This window comes from Seriola aureovittata, chromosome 10 (genome assembly GCF_021018895.1).
Source record: "Seriola aureovittata isolate HTS-2021-v1 ecotype China chromosome 10, ASM2101889v1, whole genome shotgun sequence".
Lineage (NCBI taxonomy): Eukaryota > Metazoa > Chordata > Actinopteri > Carangiformes > Carangidae > Seriola > Seriola aureovittata.
The window spans coordinates 20577387-20599498 of NC_079373.1; the positions used below are offsets into that span (position 1 = coordinate 20577387).

Genomic DNA, 22112 nt, shown 5'->3' on the forward strand with positions numbered 1-22112 from the left:
TGTTGCAAAAGCTCAGCAGAGGACAGTGGCCAAAATGGCCACTTCTGAATGGCAAAATCATGTTCTCCACAAGGATAGTGATGGGGGTGGGGGGGTGGGGGGCATCAAAGTCAATGTCCACTCAAGTGCAGTGTCTCACTCTTTTGAGTCTGATTGACAGGGAGCAGTGAGTGCATACACTGTATCCTACCAGTCAGGTGTGAATCTTACTTTGCCGGTTAGGATTGTCTTACTCTGCGACCGCCCCCAACCCCCAACCCTTTCAAAATCTCTTTTCAGTACAAACACATTTATCGTATAAAGGATTTAAAGGCGAGGACAAGACAGAATGAAGTGGCTTCAGGGTTTTTCTATTTCTATCAAAAGATACGACGACAAAAGACCTGAGGCCAGACATGGGGGGAAAAGCAGTGTGTGGCTGGGTGGGCAGGCACAACAGAGAGAGAGATGGAGAGAGAGAGGTAGAGAGAGAAAGAGAGAGAGAGAGAGAGGACAAAAAAAGAAGGTAAGTAGTTAGAGGAGAATGAGCATAATATTTGTGTACGAGTGTGGCAGAAGGTGCAGACTGATAGATAATAGGGAAACAGAGATAACAAGAAAGAAGAGGAGAGAAAAATACAAATGATCAATAGAGCAGGAATGTGCCAACCACTGTACAGAATGGAAGCAGAACAAACCATAGAGTGACACAGTCGGCAAAAACAAGACAGTTTGTTCCTCCCATTAGCGGGCAGAATTAATTAGGCCTCCATTGACACACTGTGTAACAAGACAAATATAATTACATTACTTCATTACTCCTCATCATTACAAGCTTTCCTCCTTCCTGCTCCCCGGGGGGCTGTAGACAGCCAACCGGACAGCCAACTCTAAACAGCGGCCGTGGAAAAAAAACAAAAACAAGATGGCTGTCAGCGTTCATTTAGCAGAGCGGTGGAACAACATTTCCACGATAAGTCACGCTCAGGAGATAGATGTTGGTTTCTGGTCATCAGGCATCATGCAGCAGAGTTAGTGATGTTCCTATGGCTATAAACAGACTGTAATTTGGCTTGAGATGTGATCGCTCACTCCCGGCGAGCTATATTTACCATCTGTGGCCCTTTACCCTGTTTGCATGCAGCATGTGGGGCACGTGTGTACAAGCGATTGTGCTCAGTGAGATCCTGCAGCAACCACGATGATAGCTAGCTTTCTTGAGAGAGAGGCCATACATGACATTCACAATCTGTTTTTTTTTTTTTTTTTACACTGTGGACACAGAGAGTCCTCTCACAGCTCTGTGGGTGTTTGCATGATATCATTCAAACATTTCTTCAAGATCTGAAACGGGGAGGAAAGCTGACCTTGGCATTCCAACAACCAGGCCTCTGTTCTCGAGGGTGAGAAAAACCAACTATCCAAAAAAACCAAACGAAACAGACATTTCAAATTAAGAGGAAAACTTTTGGCTTGAGTGTTATATAAGTGTTATAGGATTTTCTCACAGACTGGGAGTACAATATTCGGCCTTGCAATGACAAGCCGCAAAAACAAATAACCTTGTTTTAATAAAAAAGCAGGGGCAGAGGCGTTGAAAAGCCGCTGCTGTGCTGTGTGTGGTAATGGGGTATCATTTGTCTCATGGGAGAGAGCAGCGCCCTGCAGCTGTGGCGTACTCGGAGCTCACACAGCTGTGAATGAGGCGGCGTCGGCCAGCGCTGGCACACATCGGCAAGTCAGCTGACAACGGCCGGCTTTCCTCTCACCGAGGAAGACAAGTGCTCATGAAACCCAGCGCTGCCGGATAAGTCTGCAGGCACAACGTACTGTGTATTTGGCTCTGGATAATAATACAAAATGTTCAAGATTAAATGTTAATATAAAAGCTTTTTTTATTAAAAAGAATTTAGACAGTCTTAAAGCTGGACAACAATTGGCTGACAATATCCCCCCGGGGGCTCTGCTGCGGACTCGTCTGATGGGATGGATTTAAGTGATATTTTAATTCTCATGCCAAAAGTCCAGTTGCGACAAATTGACTGAAATTAGTGTGACGCATGCTGTTGTGGCTTTTTTTTTTGGTGTGAGGTTTAATGTGCCTCCGTGAATCATGCCATCCTAGGTTTAACACCCTGTAAGGATTATGAACAACATGCTGCAGAGAGCACCGCATCCATTCCACACTCAATCTGCTTTTCTTGCACAAATACATGAATCGAGACACTACAATGCTTAATCTCTGTTCCATATCCAGTTTGGGTAGGGGACAGCGAAATTGAAACGACAGGACGTGGAAGGAAGCACATCCTGCTCAAAATGAAGGTATCACTCCTTCGTTTACGGAGCTGACAGACTACTGATTGCTCCTTGGCTATAAGCCTTGAGGTTCAAATACATGTCTCACCAGTGTCTCACAGCTCCATCTCTCTCTCTCTCTCTCTCTCTCTGCATGTGTGTGTCTGTGTGTTGAGGGTAGGTTTAAGAAATCTACTGTATACTGCAGTTGCCATACTGCTGACTCTGCTGTGTTAACACAGCCCTAAGGGTAATCCAAAAGATCATCTATAAAAATGACTCTGCATACCTTCCCCCTCGCTCTTCTTTCTATCCCTCCCTCCTCTTTTTTTACTCCATAGGATGTTTGCCCACCAACAGCTGTCCCTCCATATCTGTCTGTTCAGATCAATCTCTTCCCGCCATCACTCCCTCCCTGTTTCCTCTCCTCTGCCCATGCACAAGGTTTCTCAGGCCAAAGCCTGTCCACAGTAAGTGCTGTCCGGCTTTAATCCCGCTCTACATTGCTCAAGGGGAGAAAACTTCACTTTCCAAATCCTCGACAGCTGCATCGGTAAGATCGGACTCTCAGTCCCTCGTCTCTTTGCATTGTCGTCGTGCCTCAGTCTCACCCAGTTTCACCTCTTCACGCGATCGCTCACAGCAGGACGGACATGCATAGAGGGCATGACGCCTCCGCCCAGGAATGCTGGCATGGAGCCAAAGCAGATCCCCTTCCACGGAGCGTACAAGCAGCGTGGATGCTTGAGCTAAAATGCTCACGCACACACACACACACACACACACACACACACACAAAGTTCTTCTGGCACCACGGGGATGTGAAAACAACAAAACGGAAAACAGGGGGATCTTAGGCTGGGCAGATGGTTTAACTTTGGCTCTACTATTCTGTTCTCCCAGCCCTGTTGAGAAACCAAAGACTTTCTTCAGTGATTTGCATGACTAAGGCGTAGGAACTTATCAGTGAATTGCTGTGTAATTTAAGACTGTGGGCGGCTCGGCCATGCTCTGATTGCAGGCTGATGTGTGTGGAAGTTAAGTTGGGGGGGCTGCGGGGAGCTACTGTAGGCTCTGGCAGTGAGCCAAACTGTGTGGCATTGCTGAATGATGAGATACATGCCTGGAGGCTCCCGCACAAGCTGAATCATAAGAGGAAGGACACAACTCAATGGACAGCTTTAACCATGCAATTACTTTCTACATGGAGAATAAAAATAAAAAATGAAAGCTGCCAGCATAGCTACAGTACAGATCCCGTTTTCAATTGGAAATAGAACAGAGAGGTAATAGAGTTTGGGTTGTCAAGGTGATTGTAATAATGGGCTTGTTTCCATTTAGCTTACTGGTACATCTTCAAATTTCCATTCACTGTTTTCACATATGAAGAAAGCAATCATCGGCCTCAACAGTTCATTATTTCACCTTGAGTCACAATTTGTCAGCTCTTCTAGAACAGACAATTTAGACAACAGGAACTGCCCCTACACTTTCATTCCTTGTGTGTTGTGTAAAGGGACCCCACACACACACACACACACACACACACACACACACACACACACACACACACACACACACACACACACACACATAAATGGCGTTGTTAGAAAGAGTTCTGGGGTCAGCTGTGTGCCAAGGTTCATGGTGTTCTGTTGAGGAAGAGTTATGACAGGTCTGCTCCATCTCAGCGGCCAGACAGACAACTCACACACAGCATCATTTATCTGTGAAAGCCACACGACGCCATGGGTGGGAAAATCACCGCTGCGGCTGTGCTACTTTACCACTTAAGCCTCAAAGACACGAATGGGCCACAAATTGAGATGATAAGAAGTATGAGCCACCGCCAAACGTATTTAATGTAGCAGGTCAGAGTAATATTAATAAGGTTGTTTTTTTTTTTTCTGGGCATGAGGTGTGTGTTTTTGCGTGTGTGTAGTATTGCTGAATTTATGTGGGCTCCTTCCAACAGCCAAGAAGTGGAGATGGATGGGGCCAAAAGGAACAAGATTAAAATTAAAATGAGCCAATTAAAAGCTCCTGGTCTGGCAAGACTCCCGTAAAAAAAAAAAAAAAAAAAAAAAAAATTAAAAAGCACAAGACACAAACAAGGACAGGGAATAAAACTTAATGGAACAGAGATTTTTTATGGTTAACGGCTTTGAGAAATTGGTAAAAAACATTTCACAGCTTTACCTGCAACAGTTCTTAAACAATAAAGCTTTTGTTTATAGGAGAGACGCTTCGTCTTTAAAACGGTCTTTAAGTTGAGGTTTCCAGCAGAATATGTATGGAGCCGGTGGAACAGATGGCTCTCTCATTGGGGAAACATGTGGCAAGGAGAAAATGAGAGTGAGAAGAAGTGGGAGATGCTGTATGAAGGCCCTCGGGCGAGCTCGTCGCGATAGTTGTCGATTAGCCTCTCATTGGCCGAGGAGAGGAAACAAATCTTCAAACATAATGACCAGCCTGTACACCCTGCAGCAAGGTTCTGCTTTGTCATTCGGACGACAAGAGCTGCTTAAGTGGTAAATGCTTCTTATTCTCTATTTTTTTTCTTTTTCTTTTTTTGCCACTTAGAATGTTCACGAAATCCAATCCAGCAGCCCTGCAACTATACAGCTCTCTGAAACATGTAATTCTGTATTTGTGTTGAGACGATGTCAGAGAAAACGTTGATATTGCCGTTTGTGGGTCTGTTATGAGTCTCTATCTTTAAGGGAGGAGCAAATTATTAGGTACCCCTTAAACGTTTAGCCCCTACATATCCCAAGGTCATGTGTGTTTACGATGATGACAGCCTGCAAGATAAATATTTTTGTTTTTCCATCCCTTCTCCCTTAATTCTCCATGGTCTCGGTGTCTGAGATGAGTTTATGTGTGGGAGTTAAATAAACAGATGGACTCAGAGGGAGGGATGTGGAATGCTAAATAAATCGCAATCAAACATACACCAAAAAAAAAAGAAAAAGTTCCAAAGTCATTATATCAATAGAAATTTGCTGCTGAATGAAATATTGTGAAATTCATTAATCCCATTCTCTGGAGTAATTTGTTTGGAACTCATGCATGATGTACATGCCAGATATATATGCCATATGCTCATTCCACATGCATCACAATTCATCAATTATGCAGTATTTTGTACAACCCAGTGCTATCGAATGAATCCAACAACTATACTAATGTATTATAATTGCCGACCTGTATTCCCACAGGGGAGGTGTGCAAGCCTGCAGACTGCTGATGACAAACTGTAGCTGTCCTGTGTGTTAGCTTGCTGGAGCTGTAGATGTTGCTTCAAGTCCTCTGTCTTTACCTCCATCCCACTGCCAGGTTCCCAGGCTCCCAGTGTCAACCCATTACCATAAATGAGGCATTGTGGCGCTACAGTGATGCCCCCCCACCTACAAATGATATTCTCCAGAAGTAAAGGAACATGCTTGTTTGCTACAAGCCCCAGTAACATGAGTCTTTTTTACACATCGTTCAGTCCTAGGAAGGAGCATGAATGAACCTTACAAGTGAGTAAATACAATAGACAACACAACAAGCAACTGGTCAGTAACGACTGCAGTTCTGGTGGTAGACGACCCTGGTAATCCCACAGGAATGTCAAAACAGATATGGACATGAACCGGAAGCTTGCACTGTTTAGATCAACAAGTCGGTCGTTTGTTCCAACCCTCAGATACAACCTAGAAGAGTGTTTCCTAATATAGCACCGCTACCGGCGGCAGGAGCAACAAGTCCTCCAACTGGATGTCGCCTAACAACAAAACGTAGCTATGGGTCATAATAAGCTGCTGCACAAACGGCCTGTTTGCTCATTTTTCACAGCACAGTGTCGTTTAGATGCAGCGCAATTTGCACTGACAAGGCCAAAAAAGCTGGATAAAGGCACAATGTGGACTCTAGAGCCAATAGAGGAAACTGGGGGTGAATAAACTCTGTAAAACAAAGCCACAGGTAAAGCTGTTTATTTACCAGCTCATGGCATCATGAGTCAATGATTTCAGTTACAAGAAATCTTTGTGAGAACATCTGGCAGCAATTGGATTTTGAGACTTAAGATTTAAATCTGTACATATCACACATTATATAGTTTTATCTGTCGACTGTCAACACCAACTGACCCAGACCGGAACAGATCGAGCCCAACAGTTATCACGGCCAAATCATATTTGCAATCTGCTCAACATCTGTGATGTTTGTCTCCGCCTTAAAGTAAGGCTTTCGCAGCTTATATAAGAAAAATGCTGAGATGATTCCTGGGAATTCAGGTCCTGTTGATCCTCCCACTCAACTGTATGAAGAGATTTAGGCCTGTAGAGCTCCTCAATCCTGGACAAATCCCAAGGTACTCAACCTTTCCCCAAGGCCCTGCTTCAACAAATAATCTCTGAGTTTTCTACTCTGCAAGCCCGCCATACCACTATCCCCCGTGGCCCTGGGCAACCGTGACTATAATGCACAAGAGAAGGTTCAGAGTCTCAGGGGAGTCATGAGAGCAGATTATCACCTCAGCCAGTAGATAAACAGCGGCCATCGTGTACAATCATCACCAGAGGTTTGGACTGGATCCAGGTCTGAGGTCCCTTGGTGAGTGTCTGTGCGCCTTTTGTGCCTAGGTTGCCCAAGTTGATATGGTTTGCCTCTGCTCACCGCAGAAGCCTTGCCAAGCTGGCCCAGCAGGCTCTAGCTGTTGATCCTCTGTCCTCGTCCTGGAGGAATGTCCTCCCTGATCCAGCGTGCAATCAGAGGCATCTGCAGTGTCCACTTTGCCAGAATTCCTCTGTCTCCCCCCAAACACACACACACACACACACACACACACACACACACACACACACAGACATGCAACAGCATCTGTTCGGATGCACTCATGCCAGGGAGAGGTGCAGCTGTGCACCCATCAACCCAGACACACACATTTTTGGAAATGCGCTCATCAGAGATCCCTGCATACAGGGGGATTGGGAAGTGAGCAAATGCTGCACTGCTACTGCGGTTAGCTGTCAGCACCCATGACCCAACAAAATCCACCTCATAACTGACAAAAGCATTGTGAAGGAATATCATCACCAGTTGGCAGAGTTCACAGCCTTCTGTTCTGCTCAGCTCGGGACTTCAAACGCTGCCTGGGATTCCAAAAAAACTGAGACATTTGAGGAATGATTGATTGCGTTTTCCTTGGATAGGACATTTTTATACTTTTGAAGGAGTCTGTTCTCTTCCTGATTTTTGTATCAAATGCATGAACGATTTTGATGTGAGACTCAAAGACAAGAAAATTAAAATGCAGTACCACAACCTCCGTGCCCTACCCTCCCTGACAGGGTAACAGAATAAGTGGGAGATGGATGAATGGATTCTGGATGAACGACTGGAAACATATCAATCTGACATGAGATGTGATATTAACAGCTCATATCCTTCATGTTAATTTCCACAGAGCCTGTGTGCTCTGGTTGGATGGGAAATACGACTCTTTGAAGGGAGCCGGATGCTATGGCTCCGTTCCTTTCCTTCTGAGAGCCGTTCAAAAATAACGGCTCATTGTTCTTTCTTGTTTCTTGGCCGGACAGCAACAGTGGTCGCAGCCATATGAAAGCGGATGTTTGTCCCCGAGTAACTGACTGATGGAAGTTTCGCCATTGGTCTGTTGCACACTAAACAGAATATCCTGGTAACAAATTGACCACAGTTTCACGGATACATACACGAACCCGCCACATAAAAGTTATTACCTAGTCTTGTTTTTCATTGGAGCGGGGTTACTCGGTTTATCTGTGAAATAATCACTGGAGGAAGTGAACATTGGGATAAAAAGAACAGCTCTCAGACTCTCTCCAAGTACAGCTCAGTTCCCTTCCCCTTTACCAAAGAGCTGCTGAAAAGAATCGGATCGCTCTTGAACGTTAACGTCACCAGCTCTCAGTAATGCCATACTGGAATTATTGCTGATAAACCCTCTATTATTCACCCCCCCCCTCTCCCCTCCTGAGTTTTAAATTAAGGTAATAGACAAGCTGGTGGCACAGTCTTAGAGAATTAAAACGGGGGGCAGAATGAACGGGGAGGAGGGAGGTTGGGGGGGTTTGATAAGTGCGGACAGGGAACAGTGAGCAGCAGATGAAATATGTGCTTGGAAAACATAATTACCAAAAATGGCTGTCATACACTCCTATCCCACTCTAATGCAGAGGACAAAAACCCCACTACAGACTGTCAAACAGATACAGCAGACTAATGCAATGTAACAATTTCTCCATTTAATACTCTATACATCTTGAGAGGGGATTATGTGCACAGCTAGTAGCTGTAAAAAACCTTTCACACAGTTTTGCAGTAGCACTACAGGGCATGGTTGAAGTGTTGAAAAGAGAAGACAACACACATTGATCACTATTTCATCCAGACTGCTTTATTCCACTGAGTGTGGTTCTCTCATTGCGCAGTTGAAAGCCCTGTGGTCCAAATACACTTCAGAGCTGCTTTTATTTAACAAGCTTTACAATCTCCCTTTGACACCAGGTGTTGATAGGCTGAACAGATACGCAGCATGAACATTTTTATCATGGATATTGTGACAGCTGAAATGAATGAACCATGTGTTTATCATTTATTAATTTATGTTTCTGTTCTTTGAGGGCAAGAGTAGCTGAGGGATATTCAAGTGAAACCAGATGTTCTGCGTTATCTCTAGGCAGAGGCCTGTTATAAATCAACTTCTGCATGTGGTCAGCTCATGTTAGGGCACGGACAGTTCATGAAGAGCTCATGGATTCTCACCACGATATCAGGTTAATATCACATAGGTTTTATGTGAATGTGTGCATATCAGAGGTGTCACGAGAACCGATACTTTGGTACCAAGTCGATGCCAAAATTCTGAAAATGTGACGTAATTGTTTTTCTGCATGTACTGAAGGAACCGTAGATGTCGCATAGGTCCTGGAGATGTGATTCTTCCGGGACTGAAGAAGGCAGTATAATGACACTACAAGCGTTGTAGTCTGACATCAAACTCAAAGAGAAGAATAAGGTAGGCACATTAAACAATAACAACATCATGTGGGATTGCAGCCGCGAGTTTGGGTGCTGCAACAGGTCTCCCATGACTGGTGTATGTCAGAGACAAGTTATACACAAACTAAAGCCAGTATGCAAACGCTGCCACAGGAAGAAACACCTCAAACTTATCTAAGCAGCTCAGAGACAGACGTCCACATCTGTACACAGAATTCAGGCGGAGTGAGTTTCATTTAACTTTATATGAACAACATGTTGACAACAAAATGACAATTTAGCTTGTTTAGGCTAATGTAGTCACAATTCCTAATGTGAGCTGGATGTTCACATCAGTAGTAGGCTACTGTCATTACCGTTCACTGTCAGACTATAACGCTGACTTTGTAAGTGAGCATTTCTACACCACTGGTCTGTCGCCCTGTTAAACTACTGTTTGCATACTGACTATATGGAGATATGGACAACGTGTGTCCGTGCCTGCCCTCCTGGTTTTGAAGTGTGTGTGTGTGTGTGTGTGTGTGTGTGTGTGTGTGTGTGTGTGTGTGTGTGTGTGTGTGTCCGTGTGTGTGTGTGTCCCTCTTGGCAATGTTCTCAAGCCCCCTGCAGGTGTTCAAATCCCCACTGGTCCTTCCCAGCTGAGGCAGACGCACGAGGCCCTCTCCTCTCCATACCATGCAGGGCAGGAAGGAAAATGCTGCCAACCCCAGGTGTGGGGCATCCGCTCGGCACTGTGTCAGCAGACATGGGAGAATGTGAGAGGAAAGATGAAGTGCATGCAGACAAGAGTGAAGGATTTAGGAGAGGGGGGATTTAAGGGAGAGAGCAGCAAGTGTGAAAACCGAGGGTAAAAACAACACAAACAAGGAGGAACTGGGGTGAGAAATGGACTCAGAGGGAAAAATGCAAGAAAGAGAGGAAGGTGAGGGCAAGAGGCAGCGAAGGAAAAGAAAAAAGTCTTTTGTATGAGTATTGGCATTTTACAAAGAGGGTAATATGTGACCCTTGACATGTAACGTGTTGTGCTATGCGCCAAAGCCGACTCCGGAGGGTTTTAACAGGACAGGTCAGACATGTTAAGTCTGCCCTCTCAAAACAAACAAAAACGGTCCCATCTCCTGAACCCTCCGCAGGGACTACCACGAGTCTGCGAGTCTTCCCCTGCAAATGGGCGACTGGACTTGATGTGAATTCACAAAGCACCAGCGGGCTTCACTAAATAAGAGAATGTGGAGTAAGATTGCAGAGCAAAGACACATGGGAACAACTCTTCCCGTCAGTGTTGTTTGTAGTAGTGTGTTTGTGCATTGGAGGGACAATTTCTGCCTGACAAATTGCAGAGGCACATGAACCATCGGCTCCCTGCCGTATGTTTTGTCTCAGTCAAGTGTCTCAAAAGATCCTGGCATTATTTAGGTTTGCAATTGATAAGGGAAGATATAAGATATAGCTTGAGGAAGCTTGTTTTGGCAGGGACATTAATTCTGGAGCCACTACTGGTTGGTCCGATGGTACCCTTCAAAATTGGAAAATGGGGGGGGGGGTAATAATTGGACAAGACGGAGGGGAAGGAGATACAAGAGGATAAGAGGGGAAGTAACTGCAGTAAGCTTGGTAGATAGCTGGAGAGAAATTGGAGAGTACCACATGTGGAAGGTCAGGTGACGGAGAGCTACATCATTTGATGATGAGTGTTGAGCAGGCAGCCAGAAAGTGAGAGAGACATTCATCCACCCCTGCTGCTGCTGCTGCCCTTTGACTGAGGGAAATCCAATTCTTAGGCATGTCCACACATCATCACTAAAAACCTGTCTTGCATTTTCACTTTCTCGCTCTGCCCTCATCTTTTTACTATCCATTCGTAAGACGAGTCACAGGATAAGACAATTCCACAGAGATGACACATTTCAAACCCTCTTCCTTCACACTCCCGTCCCTTCTTATGTATCAGCGCACTGACAGACCCAGTGAAGAACAGAGATGTCTGGAGCCTCTCCCTCTTATGGCTAAATCACGTTGCGGGTGGAACAGGTCTTCTCCCGCAGCTTTGATCACCCCTCAAGAATCGACAGAATGACTGATAGGCCCAAGTCAGTCCTGCTGCCTATTCACCCCCCCCCCCCCCCCCGCAAGAGGAGAGACAGAGAGAAAGCAGGCAGAGGAACAGATTATAGTGATGCAATGATAAATCCACAGCGATTCTGCGAGCACTTTCAGTTTCGGGATGTGGGAGTTTGGACAGACGGAGGTGGCTTGCAGCAGAGGATTTTTTAATGACACGCTTCACGGTGGCGTATTTAATGTGCCCCGCTAATTATGATATTGCCATGTTAGCCTTCTCCATGCCGTTCCATGTAATGAGAGACAGTGGTGGAGAGACAAAGGATGTGTGCCGCAAACTCTATGCGAGTGTCATTCCAGTGTGTCGCTCAGCAAGGAGCAGTGAGATGAATTAGGTGCCTTGCCGTCTCCCTGGCACCTGGCCATTGTTTGTCCTTTAGGTGTCCTGGTGACTAAAAATGTCTCTCTGAGCTCCAGAGGGGCTCGGGGGGGGGGTTATCTACATACACTGTCCTGTGCAGTACTGGGACTATTACTAGCATTTGACTATTCTTTCACCAGATGTGCGCGTCTGTGTGCGTGTGGAAGTGTTTTTCTCATTGAAAAGGATTCAATGTCAAGCCAAGTGTCACCTTCATCATTCCGTCTTGTATCCTGCAAATTCTCCTAGGTGATGGTAAGAGAAGGTCTCGAGGGTAAAATACCTGTTGGAGCCATTAAAAAGAGGGAATAAAATGAATGTTAAGATGACATATGGAGACAAGAAATGCTCTCTAAGGTCTAGAGTTTGGCCATGAACAACCTATTAGAGGATCTCTTGAATGGCAATTCAGTAAAGAACCGAGTGTGTAAATCACAGTGTTACAACTATCCATTAAAATGCCATACAATAGTGGCCCCCAGATGTTGTATTTAAAGGTACACACAGTTCAGTACATGTGTGCGTTTTGAGGGAGGACCTGACTGTATTTGTTGTGGGTGTCAGTAACGCAGTTATGGCATTCAGTACGTGACAGAGATGAAAGAAGTGGCGGGTGTATGATGACAGAAGTTGCACACTGAATAAAGCCTGACTCCAAGTGTCAGGATGAGTCCCATCCCTCATCACTCACGGCCCACTTTCTCCACAAAGTGCCAGGTCTCTTCTTCCACACCTGAGCGCTTAGCTTTAATGCATATTAATTCACTGTCTGGCACTGACACACAAGGCAGAGATTGGGGGCCAAACTGTTAAAAATAAGACGGAGGTTTGCATGGAAAGCTTCCCGTCCTTGTGTAAAACAGGCTTAAGCTTAAGCAGATAATACAACACATAAGCAAACAACACATTTAAAATGCTGCCTGGGTTCCTTCCAGTTACAGCATTTTTGTGTTGTTGATCAGTCGCCCCTGTAATGGAACCAAGTTATTCGTCAAAAAAGCAAACAGAGGTTACACCAAGTCAAAACTGTTTGTGAAAGGCCAAAGCTTTTGTGAATAATCTTTCAGTCTAGTACTTGTTTGCTTGTCATTAACCTTTATGTTTCTCAGCTTGTAAACTAAGCTCACAAACTCCGCTAGGACATAAAAAGGTCAGTATCTCCTGTAGTTTTGTTTTGATCAACTTTGTGAATGCTATCAAAACATATGCCGGCCTTGCAGCCTTAACTTCCAGAGAGATAATGAACAGCCTTGTGCTGCATCTTAAGGACAGTCCTCAAAACCAATGATCCATTCCAATTAGGCCATCGCTGACCACCCAGGAACTGACCACATACCGTGTGCGGCAAGGCAGTGGAGAGAGCCGGAGACGTCTAAAAAAAGAGTCAATCACACCTGTGGCTCAAGAGCTGTGTAGGCCACAACGGACAGTCTGGATGAGTCAGTCTAGACAATGAGTTATTAGGGGAATTAGCCAGTCTTATGGTGTGATGGAAGGGACAAAAGCAGAAACAAGGCAGCTGATGATGAGTTGTGCAATCGTGGCTTCTACGACAGCTTTTGCGACGGCCTCCCACTAGTTAGACTGATGACTCAGATCTGGATGGAAGCAACTGGGTCCACCAGTGTGGCACAAGATACAAGAACTCAAGTGTTATATTCCCACTGATGAGAACATATTCCAATAATCAACATGAAAATGACACTGCAGTTCTAAACTATTTCCAATTAGACGCTTCGTCACGTTTGAAGAGCAGGAGTTTCCATCTTAACAATATTATAATGATGATCTTGTGTTGCCATCTAAACACATTATGGACTTAGGAGCCGATTAGTCCTAATAGACACAGCAGACAGTCTGCACTCTGTTTAAAAATACATCTCACTGGTGATCAAACAAATGAGACACACTAAGAGCTTAAAATCACGGTTTAGAACTTCTGTTAATAACAAAAAATATGATGCATAAAAGATTCAACACTGAACTGCTTAGACCGATGTTCAGGAGCATTAGGGAAAAGGCTAAAAGCATCACTTTAACAAATAATGCCGCAAAAACTGGCTGGGCTGACAAGGCTAATGTAAAAGTGAATCAATGACATGATTTCTGCTCAAATGGAGACAAAATAATACTATGTTTACTATACTGCCTCTGTGTGATTTGCATGTCTGCTCTTAACAACATTTTACGCGATTGAAAACACTCGTTCAACACTTGCTTGATGTGTCAGTATGACTGATAATTCAGCGTTGAACACACCAAAGACACGCTCCTAAAGACGCAGACTGATTTTAATCACTATGCATCTGTCACTATAGTTGAACACCAGCACTGGTCTGTGGAAACAACACTTTAAGACGCATCTTCAGAACATCTGGAATGCATTATCTTCACTCAGTGCCTTGTTTATTTCTGACTAAATGTGTCAAACACTGAGGAAAGTAGAGATTACACTTATTTCTTGAGGGTCAAAACTTTTTTTGTTGTTGTTGTTGTTGTGGGTTATTAAAAGATCTGAATAATAAGAAAATATTTGAAAGATGTTCTGCATTTAATTGATCCTACCCTCTAAAGACAAATTTAAAACACAGCAGCACAACTGGTGAGCGAACATATTGTAGATTAGTGGTAACGCAACCCATCAAAAAAAGTGTTTCTTGTGGACTGGGGGGTTTAGTTTTGCCCATCCAGATACTTCAATCCACCTGTAATGAAGTGTTTGCATCATCTGTTCATCACAAAACTGGATTACAGGACATTACACAAGCAAATCAGTCATGGCTGTGTATTACAACAGAATGCAGGCGGAGTTCAGATTTACTTTCTACCTTTTATCTTAACCATTATTTCTCAAAGCCAAATCATGATCATTTAGTTGCCAGTATTTAAATGAATGAATGGGATTCCAAACAGCCAAGTCTGGCTATTGTTCAGTGCTGTCACAAATATTTGAAATTAAGATTCCGGCCAAGGAAGAAAATACTCAGCCCTGCCAAAAACTAATAAGAACTGAGGAAAGAGAAATAAAGCATGCTGCTGAAACTGCATTCACTCACACAACACACACAGTGTCTCTCATCTAAACCTCGAGCCATTTCAACATCCGAATCCTTACCTCTCTGAGTGGGGAACATTTGGTTAACACTGAATTACTTTTTACGGCCTCAGTACTATCGGCTGTGAATGGCTAAATCGTTTGAGCCGTAGTTTGAGACAAACTGCACAGATGGCCAATCTTTGTTATTCAGCACTGCAGCCCTCATCTGAGATAATATAGCTATACCATAAACCCGCTATTATAAACAGCAAGCATCACATCCTGCCAATGGATAGTGAAAAAGAATACCATGGGGATGATTGACCACAAATGGAAATCTTATTAAGAGCATGAACACAAAGGTAACCGTCACAAAGGACTCGATTAGTACCACGGTCAGATGTTCTATAGTTTGAGGAATCTTTTCTTTTTTTTGGGGGGGGAGTAAATTGCTAGAAATGATACATGTTTGATTGTTAAACTGCCAGCTTTATGTGATAAGAGCTATCACTGAGGGAAATATTATCGCCTCCTCTGCTACTTGATCTTCAGCAAAGTAATTAAAGCTTAATCGTAAAGATAAATGATCATCAAAAAAAATACAAACTGGCGAGGAGAAAACCTCTCTGAGCTAATTATGGGCTTTTTGTTAATGTTTACTGCATCAGTGAGGTGCATGCTTTGACTTCTTTAAGGAGCTGAACAAAGTATGTTTTAACCTCCCTCAACAGATTTAAAAAAGAAAAAAAGAGATCTACTACAACACTTAAAGGTTCCATATTTGACAATTTTCCAATGTTTTGTTTGAAGGTTTGATATACAGAAGAAGATATATTTGTGGTTTTAAGTAACAAAAACAATCTCAGTGTAGTTTTACATCTCTTCTCTCAGGCCTCTCTCTGGAGCACCGGCAAAAACTGGTCAGTGAGCCAATCAGAAGAGAGCAAGAAGGCTCTGAGCCTCCCTTCTGATTGTTTGACTGTTGTCTAAAACAAAAAAAATATAGCGGATTTCAGGTAAACACTCACAGAAACGAAATCCTCAAAGGTTGGATGGTGGGTCAAGGTGGGCCATGCTTGGCATGTGACATCACAAAGTTACAGAAGTCCTGACAGCTCGTTTTAAGGTTCAGTTTCTGAGTATGGGCTGTGTGCATTTCTCTGTGGACTGAGCGCTTTGATGCTTTCACAGTATTAATATGGAACCTAGACCTGCTTTATAATCAAAAAACACATGGAAATCTCACATTATACAACATGGGACCTTTAAATTGGGTGACAACAGGCATTTATTTTGGCATGCCACTCCTTAGCAATGTTTTATTGTAGAAACCTTATCACATTCATATCAAATCTATCAAAATCACTTACAGCATTTGAGAGAGCATTAAAAATCAACTGTCCACACACTGAATGGTTCTGTACAGAGACGAGTGCACAACATATGTGCATGAACTTGGACACAAGCACTCCAAAGTCATGTCCTCTGTTGATACTGATATTGCTTAAGGTGGTATTAACAAGGGTAAAGTTGTTCTTGCTGCATGTTTGGTAGCAAAAAAAAATTGCTTCATTGTAACGTAACTGCCTGAATGACTGGCATCAGAGGAACATCTGTAAATCTATCATGTAAAATCTATTCTATCATAGAACATTAGTTTATGACATGCACTATTGCTTTTGAAACCCAATAGCTGCACAAGCCAACAGATGCTACCCTAACAGAGCCTGCAAATAAATTGTGGCTGACTTATCTCCCACCCTACCCCCCACTGCCATCACATTGCAATGTGATACATCTCACCATTTGGCCATTAAGCCTGCTAAGGTATGGAAAGGAGGTGATTCATATTGTGAGTGCAGCAGTGCCCTCCATGACTCTTTCAGAAGGGTAAAGCGGACCAGAGAGGGGGTAGCCAGAGAAGGCCCCAGAGCTGCGAACATCCCCCCCCACAAGCCCTGCAGAACTGACTGCCTGCCTGCCTGCCTGCTTGCCTGCCTGCGGCTGTGGCTAAATTTAATCCCTCCTCCACAAGCATCCCGGCACATCACGTTGGGATTCTATTACTCTCCTGCGTCCCAGCATACAGAGAGTCATGTGAAAGCCGGCCACAAGCCTCCACGGCTGGCAGTGCCCTTCCTGCCCCTGCATTCAACATTCAGTCCAGTTAATGCCATTCGTCTCTACCCAGCTGCCCAATCGCTCTCTCGCACTTTCTCTTGTCTCTTCATCTATACTCTTCCTCGCTCATTCTCGCCCCTTGTATGGCTTTATCTCAACCCCCCACCCCCACCCCTACCTTCTCAACCTCGTTCCCCTCCAATTACAGCTCCGCTCATCCTGAGAGCAGGGGTGAGCGTCGGACGAGCTTAGGTCGGAGACTGATGGTGGGTAACGGAGAAGGGGGAATGAACGGCAGCCAAATAGGGATCAATAAGGCGACGGAGCTGAAGGATGGCTCCTGTTATGGGCAGAGAGGTGGAGGAGGATTGGGGTGAGGAAATGCCACTGCAACCACATCAGGTCAAATCACATGTTTGATATCCCAGTACGTCTCCTCCATCGGTGGAGTGCTGTCAGCAGCGTGACACGAGGCTAGAATATACACTTCAGTGATGGTTCAGAGGCATAAGGATAAAGTGCAACGCTCTGCTGAAAAAAAACACTAACCAAGTGGCAGGCTGACATCACAGGGCTGATCCAGCACGCAGATCATCAGCTCTCACTTGGCCATGTATGAGAGTGTTAGCCGTTGAGCCTGAAATAGACTGACATGCGTCAATGAGGGCAATGGAGTCATTAGCTATTCCCTCTGAACAGCCAACTCACTCTGACTGAGCAATACACTGGGGTAAGCACAGATTTCTGAAGCCAGCTTATGCAAATTGCATAAACAGGTTGAACACATCCCAGGTTGAAATGCAAAGGAAGGGACAGATAAGGAAACAGAGCAAGCGGAGAGAGAAAGAGAGAGAAAGCGATTTCGCTGGAAGCAGAAAACAACCAAAGCTTTGCACCATGCAGTCATTCTGCAGACATGACCATAAAGCATGCTGCAAACTCCCCTCCTACCCATCCAGAGGGTACATGACATCTTCCCTCTCTCATGTGCGCACATCAGGGTCACACTGACCTCTAGTGGTGTCAACAGGAACACAGGGCTCATGACAGCAGGCCATGAAAGAGAGATAATTTGTTCTTGAAGTAATTTCATCAGAAAATTGATTTTAAGTCAGTGACACTGGTCTAGTGCCTCTCAGGTGATATGGATAAATGGCCGCTGGGAACGTCTTGTTTCAACACCATGTGAACTGCAGTCTCAGCCTCCCTGCTTTCCAATTATCCACTGGTGAACAATACCTCTTTCTCTCTTCCTCTCCCTCACTCTCTCCACCCCTCCCAGTCTCCCTCTTTTTTTTTTCTTCCCCTCCCCCACTTCATCTCTCCCCTAAGATACCTTTAGAAATTGTCTATTTGAACACTATTGATTTTGTGGGTTACACCTACCACAAAACCCTGACAGGACTTCGAGCCACTCAATTCAGTGGGGAGGATCAAAATGTAACCTCTTCTTGGTGTTGTTTTAATGAAGTTGGAGGTTTGGTGCCGAGTGCATTACGAGATATTTTTAAACAACAACTTCAGAGCCTCGAGGGTTGGATAGCATCTGAAAATCGAATTTCTTCAGAGATGCTGCTCATGACGCAAGAGTTTCTTTATTTAACTCTGTAAACTGCCTTCCCTTTTTTTCCAATTATGTCTGTATGTTTGTGCTGTGCTTTTATAATGAGAGGCAATGATGGATGTTTAAAAAATCTATATAGTCATCATGTAAATGAGGTACTTGCCACCAAAAGCAGTGCCACAGAAATAGTAGGCCATTAGTTATGCTGGAAAAATCCATACATGCTCTGTATTTCTCAAGATTCACTAGATGGCGCCAACTGCAAAGAAACACAATCAGTGCTCTTGTTCCTTCAACATCAGGTTTGCTATAATATGGCCAAATATTCCAAGCCCAATCATCACATGTATTCTCATATCTCCACCTTGAGCACTTAGAGGTACAAAGTTATTTCTCTCCTCTCTGCAGACCTGTGATTATTAGAAAGGTCTGTCAACCACATATTAACATTGGCCCATTTAAATTGTCCTGTGACTGGTACAAATCAACATGGCCACAGCAGAATCTGTGCATATATATATATATATATATATATATGGGTTGTCATCGTTCCACGGTTGAGGGGCTGTCTCCTCCACTCAGCTTGCAGCACTATTAATGTCAAGTCTACCAGAAAACTAGGGCATAATTACATTAGCATGGCTGTGCTGATGGCAAAGTTATAGTAATATTGCCGGATGATTCGGAGCAGTAACTTCTTCGCTAAGAGGCTGCATGATTATGAATGTCTCTGATTAGAAGGAGTTGCCTCCTCAGGATCCACGTGTAATTCAAGTAAGACTGTTATTTATATGGTTGTTTCCTTGTTTGTTTGGGTAGAATCTTGTAACAACATGCAGCATAGTTAGGGCCAGATTGGATTATAAGCTTTCTGTTGTACCCCGTCTCAGATGCCATTCTCCGGTCAGGAGAGCAGGATTCAACACGGACTGCTTTGTCAACAATCTATGGCTTTTCTGCTGCTATAGACCGGTTAAGCAGTGTCTTAAACATGAATGGGTTTAATCACAATTTGAGACACTCACAGAACTACACAGCAGAGCCATTACGTCATGGTTAGCAAAGCTCCCAATATTAGCATTTACAGGCAGTGTGCAGGAGGCCTGGTGACACAGTCAGCGTGAACATTAATTCTCTCTCTCTCTCTCTCTCTCTCTCTCTCTCTCTCTCTCTCTCTCTCTCTCTCTCTCTCTCTCTCTCCTCTCTCTCTCTCTCTCTCTCTCTCTCTCTCTCTCTCTCTCTCTCTCTCTCTCTCTCTCTCTCTCTCTCTCTCTCTCTCTCTCTCTCTCTCTCTCTCTCTCTCTCTCTCTCTCTCTCTCTCTCTCTCTCTCTCTCTCTCTCTCTCTCTCTCTCTCTCTCTCTCTCTCGCAGTGAGATAGAGAACAACGGGAGACAGAGAGCAGGAGAGAAATACTCGTAGGTATTGTTAAGAGCTCTCCACAAGCCACTAAAACGTTACTCATCAGTGACTCTGGGGCTTTCGTATGCTGTTCAGGTCCTCGCAGGGGGCCGAGCCTAAATGTTGAACAACCACAGCTGGCACACAAGCTGTCAGAGGAAGTCTCCAGAGGCCGAGTTTGGAAGAGGCATCACTAAAGTTTATCACTGGCCAACGATAAACTTTAATAGAAAGTTTAGTCAATTTAAACGCATCCGCTTTATTTTATTTCATTCATTTTATATATGCTTTAGTCTTTTATCGCTCGTCCTTCAGGACGTTAATCTTCCCCTAAATGCTTTTTGAAACACATAACTGTAAACACTCTTTCCAATTGGAGTCAAATCTGCAGAGGGCACTTCAAGAACAAACTGTTTCTGTTGCAGAGGAAGCGAGAGATAATCAGTCACTTGATAAAAACCAAAATTAGCCGGAGCAGTTGAGGGAGATTATTACCTGCTCATCTGTGTCCATTGTGAGAGCTCATTAGGCATGCTTGAAGACATGGAATTATAACTTACGTACATTATATCATCATCTAAAGTTGCCAACAGTGCAAAGAAATACTGGTTTGATCCAGTTTGATGTTTCTGAATCAACCAACATCAGCAAACTTTGATATGTACTTTATGTTCCATATAATTTTAGCGGAATAATGTAGGACAAGTGAGCTATTTAACACAAACTGATGTTTGCTTTTCTTGATGTATGTAAGGAAAATGGAGAACTTTACCAAAAACAAAGTGACATAAGCACATTTTAAAGAACTATACACAGTGAAATAAAAAAGTCAATGTCCAATTTCATCAGAATAAAGATACACTCTTCAATTCAAGGTCAACTTGTTCAACCTCTATGAGCTTCTACAGGCTAAAAATATTCTTGTCAGTAGGTCACTTAAGATAAATTACCTTTGACAAGCAATTTAAAATCAAAGGAACACCCGACATTGAGCCATGACAGATCCAAACATGCATCACTTAACTCCACAGACTCTCAAAGATCAAATTTAAATGTTATCTCATGAACCGGCTTTGTGCTATCGTATCTAGACGTATCTTTGTCAGCAGTCAACAACGTCGTTTATAGTCTGATTAAAGGCCAGGATCCTCTTTGAACCCGTCTGACCCCGCCAAAGCAAAGAGTGTTGTGTTGTGGATGCCAACACAGCCATCAAACACGGAGGCTGGGGAGCCGTGCTGTGAAGCGCAGTGAAGCAGAGCCTTGATGTTTTTACAGAAGGAACATAACCGGGGCTGTGAAATAGAGTGCCCTTTTTCCCTTTCCTTCAACCTCCGCTTCCTTCATCCTCCTCTTCTCCCACACCCTCTCTCCACACTCAGGGTTTACTGTGTACTGAGTGGCATTGCCTGAAAGCCCTCAACAATCATCATCTCAGCTCAACCTGTTACTCCTCAAACTAAAAAGACAGAGGACGCCCTTAGCAATGTCACTGACTGAAAAGACTGAATTCAGCTTGGGTCAGAATAAAAAATAACCTGTACCATAACATGAATAATTCAGCAAAAAAAACAAAAACAAAACAACTTTCCTTTGTGCTCCTGATTAAAAGGACCAGAAAGCAGCATTTTGAACTTTCACACAGCTACAGTGGCCTTTGGAGGACAATTTAACACGGCAGCTGCTTTATCTCTGTTTTAACCAGTGCCAGCTGTACTTTCTCACTTTCAGCTGTCTGAAGTCTTTAGCCATAATTTGGTGTGCTAGCTTAAGAGCTAGTTTATCAACTTCTGCTGCGATGTGAGGCCGCAGAAGAAATGAAAAACTGAAGCTGACAAAGTACAGATGCAGCGGAGAGGAGGATGGATGCTGAGCTGCAGCGATGAAAGTAAAGCAGCATGTGAGGATGTACAGCTGATCCTGACAAGCTGTGCACCATATATATTATATATATATATATATATATATATATATATATATATATACACACACACACACACACACACACACACAGGGAAGCTCCGATCAATCAGGCACTGGCTAGTATCATCATATATTCTTTACATATAATTCAATCATCTATTTCGAATGGATTCCAATCAGAGAAAGCTCACAATTCAATCCTCATTTAACCTGTGCTGTCACCTCTCAGCTCTGTGCAGCATCTGTTGGAAGTCTCACTTACAAATGACACAAA

The 22112-nt window shown here is 43.8% G+C and overlaps 1 protein-coding gene across 4 annotated transcripts in view; it reads right to left on the reverse strand.

Annotated features, from left to right (window-relative positions):
• Positions 1-22112, reverse strand: part of tspan9a (tetraspanin 9a) — a 158071-nt gene that overhangs the window by 114334 nt on the left and 21625 nt on the right. The gene's annotated exons all lie outside the window — the stretch shown is intronic.